Source organism: Belonocnema kinseyi, chromosome 5 (assembly GCF_010883055.1).
Source record: "Belonocnema kinseyi isolate 2016_QV_RU_SX_M_011 chromosome 5, B_treatae_v1, whole genome shotgun sequence".
In the NCBI taxonomy this organism is placed as follows: domain Eukaryota; kingdom Metazoa; phylum Arthropoda; class Insecta; order Hymenoptera; family Cynipidae; genus Belonocnema; species Belonocnema kinseyi.
Genome location: NC_046661.1, coordinates 95,915,975 through 95,924,119, shown reverse-complemented (window position 1 = coordinate 95,924,119; position 8,145 = coordinate 95,915,975). Strand labels below are relative to the sequence as shown.

At 25.7% G+C, this 8,145-nt stretch overlaps 1 protein-coding gene across 1 annotated transcript in view; it reads right to left on the bottom strand.

The window, feature by feature from the left end:
* LOC117173183 (neprilysin-21-like) overlaps positions 1 to 8,145 on the bottom strand; it is a 69,317-nt gene that overhangs the window by 41,540 nt on the left and 19,632 nt on the right. The gene's annotated exons all lie outside the window — the stretch shown is intronic.

The window sequence follows — 8,145 nt, the reverse complement described above, 5'->3', positions numbered from 1 at the left end:
AGTTCGTATACCTTGGTAGCTTATTTACTAGGGACGGGAAGATAGATGAGGAATTAGATAGACGAATAAATAAAGGTAAGAAGGTTATTGGTAGAGCAGGTCATGGACAAAGTAAGTAACGAGATAATTTTAAAAGAATGTGTCACAGAAACACGAGAGCCTGCACGAAAAAATGCATGGACATAAAAGAAGCTAGAGAAGTATGCCAGGACAGGAAAGTATGGCGGCAAATAGTTAATAAAAAGAGTATCAGTAGAGTGAATGACGCGTGAAACAAAAGACCTGGGCCACTAATGGACCCAAGTGGGGAACCTTACATAACGACTTTGTGAGGATCTTCGCTTGGGGTGATTGCTAGAGAGATTGATCAGCAACCTGGATCGGAGCAGTGTTGCAGAACGAACGTGTTATTTACATAAATAAGACAAGAATTCTGGATCAATCTGAAAATTCTCAATCCCTTCCATACATTACTTCTTTCCCCACCGAGTGAGTCACGCCTACCCCGAAAGGTAAATGGCTTAATGGTGTGATAAATTGCACTATTTAACAAAAAATTCATCCCTTTGGCTTAAAAATTCAACTTTGTTGTCAAAAGTTTATCTTTTCGAGGTGACAATTTTATTATTTTCGTAGAAATTCAACTATTTCGTTGAAAATTACCTTTTTTCTTGAAAATTCAAAATATTGACTTAAGAATTAATATTTTTGAATTGAAAATTTAATTATTTTTGTAAAAAATTCAACTAATTCGTCTTTTTTTTTTAATTGAACAATTTCCTTGCAATTCCACGCTCCCTTGACTGAAAAATCTTTTCTGCTTTAAAATTCAACTCATTAGTTTAAAACTCGTATTTTTTAGTTAAATTTAACTGTATTTTGCTTAATATGAATATATTTTTTCATTTAAATATTATCTCACAATTTTTATTGATAATTCATCTTTTTTGTTGTATTCCATGATTTTTTATTTTAAATTAAAATGTGTTCCTAGTTAAAATATCAACAAATACTTTTTGTGAAGATTATTCACTGGTTTTTAAGTTTAAAAAAAATTTTATTTAGTTATTAAAAAATTGGACTATAGTTGAATATGTGACCAGTTTGTTGAAAATTTAGTAATCTTCTTTAAAATTTAATTATATTTTTGAAAGTTAACTGTTTCTTCTCCTTCTGGGTTGAAAATGCAACTGCATTTTAAAAACCTAACTGTTTTGGATTTAAAATTCAACTATTTGGATGAAATTTAATCTTTCTTACTTAATAATTCAAACATTTGGTTAAAATTTAACTATCTGGTTATTAATTTATTTATTCTGTGGAAAATTAAACTATTTGGATAATAAGTCATCTTTTTAGTCGGAAAGGAACTTGACTCCTTTTAAATTCCCATCAGTTATACTGATTTTTAATTTTATGTTTATTAATTTTGGAAATATTTGAGCTTTTTCAATGCACTTAATTTCTTCTGAATCTCGTCAAAATCTCTTAAAATGTTGTTAATCTTGTTAAAATTTATGTGAATTTTTTTAATAATTTTAAATCATTTGAAATCTGTTGAAATCAGTTGAAACTTTTTAGAGCTCTTGAAAATTGCTTGTAATTTCAAAACATACCCTAAAATAATTTTAATTCTTTAAAAACTTTTGAAATCCCTTGACATTGTTGTAGTTTAAATTTTAAAGCTCTAAACATTTTCTTAAAATAAAAATACTTAAGACTTCGAACATTTTTAAAATCCTTTAAAAGCATCTTGAAAGTTATTAAAATCAATTGAATTAATGAAATAAAATAGTTTATTTAATTAAATAATGTATTAAATGCATTAAGAACTTTAAAAACCATTGGAATCCTCGGAAATCTGAAAAAGTTCTTCGGTATCTTTTAAAATACCCTAAACTATAAAAAAATTTGGATCCCTCCATATCATTCAAATCCTTGAAAACTCCCTCGAAATTTTGAAATATCTTAAAGAATATAGTTATTTTTCTTCAAAAAGAATTATAGTGACTTCACCTACAAAAAGTAACTGAAATGTGATTTGAGAAAAAGTCAGTACAAATGACTGTGTGGCTGTCCTGATTATTGTTGACAGTTACTCAAAAAGCTTCTTACAATAATCCTTCTTACAGAAAAAAATTTGCATTCATTTTCTGAAACCATCGTTATGGTTCAAGACATGTATGGTGAAGATTTTATGAGTTATACTCAAATTAAAGAGTGATTTAGGCGATTAAAAAATTGTCGCGCTATGAATGCGCTGATCCAGTGACGACTGGGTCCTTCATCACGTCAACGCTTCTACACGGTCATCGCAGCCTATTCAGCAATTTCTGGAGAAACCCCAGAAATTGCACACACGCCTTGTACAATTTCCAAAAGTGGAAGGATCCCTGAAAGAAGTTTGTGGCTTCTAACGTGGAGTACTTTAAAGGAAACATCATCGCCAATGACTAGAATTAAGTTTTACTCCTGGTAAACCACAGGTCAGATACTTTCCGGACATAACTCGTATATCATGTTTATGCTCAAATAAACTTGAATTATTGAACTAAATCTGAGACAGCTTATGCAAGTGAAATCGCAACCAAACAAGAGTGGGTTATGGAGCAAAGTGTATATTGAGCTTCAAGGTGTTTGTGTCGCGTGATGCAAGTGTGAGTAATATCGAGCCGATTATCACAACTGTGCGAACTTTGCAAACATGAAAGCCTTCAATGTCATTCGGGAAAAATACTAGACCAATTTCAGAATTTTTCCGTCTTAGTTAATGATTTCACTTTTAACATCAAAGGCAAAAGGAAAAGTGAAGAAGTAGGTCAGATTAAAAATCTATTCACGCAATCCTAGTTAGGGGTGACAGATTTTCATAAATCAGATTTTTTCAACCCCAAGGGATTTCAAAGAGGAAATCCAACCTTGCGGTTGACAAGTTGTTTTTGCAAAATACAAAGGTCTTGCTAAATTGCGTTATAATGATTGGGTAGAATTTCTCACGACAAGGCTATTTAAAATTTTTTTGAGTCTCAACTTTTTCTTTGGTTTCATTTGATAAATGCCTATAAATAATCAATTGTTTTTGATAAAATTCATATATAAGAATTTACTATAATTAAATTCAATATTAAACGAAAACGAATTTCGATAAAATAAATTTGCATCTTCAACAAAATAGTTAAATTCTCTAAAAAAAATTCATTTTCTACCAAAAGAGATCAATTATCAACAAATAAGTTGAGTTTTCAAAAAAAGCCCAATATTTTAGAACATAGTTAACTTTAAAACATTAAAAGATTAATTTACAAACAAGAAAGATGAATTTTCAACAAAATAATTAAATTTCTAACAAATAAATAAAATTATTTTACACCAAACAGTTGCTTTTTAGAACAAATATTTGTACTTCCAAACAAAAGTGAAAAAATTTCATATTCGTCAGATAGTTAAATTTTCAACCAAATAGTTGAATTTTTAAATAAAAAAGATTAAATTTCAACCAAATAGTTGAATTTTCAAGCCAGAAAAAAAAAGTTTTTAGATTTTGAATTTTCAATCCAGAACGAAAAAATTTACCATCCTAAGCTAATAATGTCAAAAAAAGCAGTTAATTTTCAAAAAAATAATTGAATTATCGAAAAAACAACCGAATTTTCAACAAACTAGTCCAATTTTCAACAATAGTTGAACTTTTTTCTGAAATGATCAATCTTAAAAAACAAAAAATTAATTTTAAACAAATTGTTGAATTTTCAAATAAAAAAGGCGAAATCTTTAGAAAACTGATTAATTTTTAAAGTTTTTTCGCAGTAAAAAATTAATTTTCAACCAAGTAGTTAAGTTTTATACAAAAATAATAAAATCTTCACCTTGAAAAGATAAACTTTGAACAAAAAAGTTGAATAATCAAGCCAAAAAGATCAATTTTTATCCCGAAATAATGAATTTCAAACAAAAAATTAAATTCTTAACAAAGAAGTTTAATTCTCAAATACAAAATAACAGAATTTTCAACACAAAAAGGTGCATTTTTAACAAAAAAAAGTCAATTTTTAGCCAAATAGTTCAATTTTTATCTAATATCGATCCATTTTGAACCAAAAATGAAATAGTTATATTTATAGTTAAAAAGATTATTTTTCAATCGAAGATATTAATTTTCTACATTAGAAGAAAAATTTTCAACAAATATGTACATTTTCAACCAAATCTTTCAATTTTCAAATAAAACCCATTGAATTTCATCTTTTTGGATTAAAACTTTACTACTTTAATAGAAAATTCCACTATTTAATTGGCAATAATTCGTTGGTCTAAAATTTTTGTTTACAATGGATCTTTGTGGGTTGCAAATTCTATTGTTTTTATAAAAAATTCAAATATTTGGTTGAAAGTGGAATTTTTTTGAAAAAATTAATATTTTAGTTAAAAATTCAACTGTTTAGTTAGAAATTAATCTATTTATTTGAAAGTTAAACTATTTGGCAGAAAATAAACTATTTACTTGAAAAATCATATTTTTGAGGTTGAAATCTTAACTACCTACTTGGACTACTTTTTTGCAAATTAGTTTATTTTAAAGATACACCTATTTTGTTAAAAAATTATCTTTTATGAGTTGAAAATCCAACTTTTTTTTGCATTAAACTGATTGAAAATTCTTTTTGTCTTGATAATTATTTTTTTATACTGAAAATGAAACTCGCTTTTAAATCAACATTTTTTTTTACTTGAAAATTGAACTATTTGGTTAAAAGTCTGGCTATTTTGTTAAATATTCTTCTAAGCAGACGAAATAGATTCAATACAGTGAGGAAAATATTTGATTCGTATAACAAAATTATTTCATTAGTGTTTGTGCAATACATTTTTTCATCGTTCCACCAAATTTAGGTTTCTATAACAAAACGTTTTGTTAAACCAATGCTATATTTTATTGAACCAGTAGAATTTTTCTGTAGACAGCAACAGTTTTTTTTTTGAGCTAAAAAATATTTTTCTTTTGCATTGGGATCTTCAAAATTTTCTTTTTTGCAAAGTTTATACTTTAATAAAAAAAAAAAGATCAACTTTTTTGTTTATACTCGGCTTTCACAGATCTCTAAGAATTCATTTGGAAATATAAGCCTGAATACTATATTGAATATAACAAAGTGTCCGTAATAAGATGCTTTTATTATGTAAGTTTTAATAATTAATCATTTTGAACAGCAAATAAAATTGCATGTTTATGATCAGAGTTCATCTAGATATAGAAGCAATATATTTGATCAATTAATTAAATTTTTCTAAAGTAGGGCAGTCAATTATGGCCCAATTGGCGCCTGATAACTATTCGGGCAAAATTCCACATTCTCTCTGCTTTGAGATAATTTTGGACTAAGTTACGTTTCTGGACAATAGGGTGGAGGGGGGTGGGGTATGGGCGGTCGCTTATGTTAATTTTACAGGATGAATTCAGGATGATTATTCTCGGCGGAGTTGCTCGTTTTATTAAATCGATGACACATACGGACATAGAATCGATCCAGGGAAAGCAAGACTATCTCGGTCAGCGTCGCGCCAGTGACACGATAAATCATTTCAACCCGATGCCACCAAGTATAAAATTTATAACGTATATTACAAAAAAAAATAAAAATAAAAAACGTAACTTGAATCCTTCTGATTACACTAACGAGATTTCTTATTAATTGAAGTTTTGCTAAAATGGTACAATAAAATGATCACTTGTGAAAAATGTTTCCCAGAAAGTACAAAAACTTAAATGTACAGGAATTTGAATTTTCTTGTAGAAAAGTAAAACGATTAAAAATAAAGTTAAAGTTTATGCATTTCAAAAACTTGTATACATTTTTATTAATATTTTTTTATTTTGTTACAAAACTCTACAAAATATAACAGAAAACTACAGAATTTTACATTTTTTTCTAGTTTGATTGTTTTAGATCAGAAAACACTTAATTTTATGTAAATTAATGTAGAAAATTAGAAATATTTACAAAAAAATACAAGATTTCACAAAAGATGAAATATTGGGAAACTATACTTGAAATTACGTTGTATATACTGGTAGTTTATTATAAAAATGTACAAATTTAATCAAAAAATATAATTTCTTAGAAACAATACTTTTAGAATCCGCCCAATTGTATAAATTTCGACCAAAAACTATAATTTCAACAAAATATTACACTTTTACCAAGAAATTTTGCTATTATAATAGATGACATTGAACTGTATTTCGATGATTGAAAATAGAAAAATAATTGAATTTTCAGTACGTAAACAAATGTAAACGTTCGATTGAAACTTTATAAAATATTCCTAATTTTTAAATAATTTCAAATTTAATAAATTAGTAATTAAACACTCTTATTCAATTCCAAATCCTATTAAAATATTGTTTTAATCTAAAGTATTCCATTTTTAGCCATTTATTTTTAAATTTTTAAATTAAGGATGACATTTTTTGGAATATTCATCAATATTTTACTTTTCATTTAAAACAAGCAATTATAAATTCAATATTAAACACTAAACAATTTTAAACTTACATACCTGAAATAAAAAGATCGTTAACATTTCAGAGTGTTGAATTTACACTTTGAAGGTCACAATTTTAATTGTTCTATTCCATAAATTTGTAATACGTAAGTGAAAATATTGAACTTGGATGCATGAAAAGCAATTAAACAATTAGCAATCTGGAAAAATTTGAGTTAGTTTAGAAGATATTTACAAGTTAAAAAAATTTTTTTTTTACTCAAAAAGATTTCGAAAAATAAATTCAGATTTTTTAATATTTCGACATAAAATTTTAAAGCTTTTTAATGAGCTTTAAAGGTTTTGAGAAAATAAAATCTTAAGTTTACAGGTGAAATTCAAAATTTTTTTATCATAAAAATTAATTTTATTCAGTATTTGAAAAAAAAATTGTAATTTCTGATTGATCAATGACAACTCAACAATTAATAATTTCTAAAATAATTAAGTGAGTTAAAAATACATTTAGATGTTTTGAAAAGATTAAAAAATAATTTAAAAGATGAAAATATTTCAAAAGATTCAAAACACAATGAAGATATTTGAAGATTTGGAAAACAAAATTTATAAGCTTTTTAAGCATTTTTGATCAAAAAATTGGTATCAAAATTCCTAGAACAACAAAACTTTTTTTAAATTAATTTAAAAAGAATATTCAATAAGATTTTCAAAAGTTTCAAAAAGCATCTGGATGATTTTAAGCTAATTTTTTTACTCTTGTAGGATTTAGAAAAAATGTTAGGAAAAATTCAATTCTAAAGATAATAAAACTAATATTAAATTCCTGGAAATTTTTCAAATGATTTTTCAAGGACAAATTGTTAAGAGAATATTAAAAAGATTTCAAAGCAAATTTTAATGTTTCGAGCTTAAAATCGTTTAAAATGATATAATTTTGAAATTTTACAAAAAATTTTTATTCATTTTTTAACTTATAGTATAGTATACAAGTTAAAAATTTTCAGTTTGAATTGAACAAATTTCAAGCTTTAATTTTAAAAGTTTTAAATTCAAATTTATTCTACTTTGAGTGCTTTAATTTGCAGTTCAACTTTCATAAATTCAAAAGAAAACATTTGATATATTTAAGAGTTTGAATCTTTAAATTTCAATGACCGTGATTAATTCTTCCTCAATTTTTCAATTTTTAGCTGCAATAAACAAGTTCTTATTTTTCTACCTCAGATGAAAAAATTGAGAACATTGCAAATACGTAATTTTAAATGGTATATATGGTGTTCACTAGATGTTTATATTTAAAAAACAAACTTGAAAAGTAAGCTTTTGCAACAATGCAATTTCGGTTGTAATTTCTTGTATTTATTTGTAGGTTCCTGTAAAAATGGCTTCAGTTTTCTTGAAAAAATGTTTCCACCAGGTTCTTACATTTCTATAAAAAGCTACTAATATTTAAAACATAATTTTATGTACCGTCTACCAATAATTAAATTTTTTGAAATCTCGTATTTTTTGTGAACGTTTGTAATTTTAAACAATAATTTATATAAAATTATAAGTGCTTTTATGATGCTAAGTACCCAAATTAAAAAAAAAAAGAAAAATCCTACTTAATTATATTTTAATTGATATTTATTGTATTTC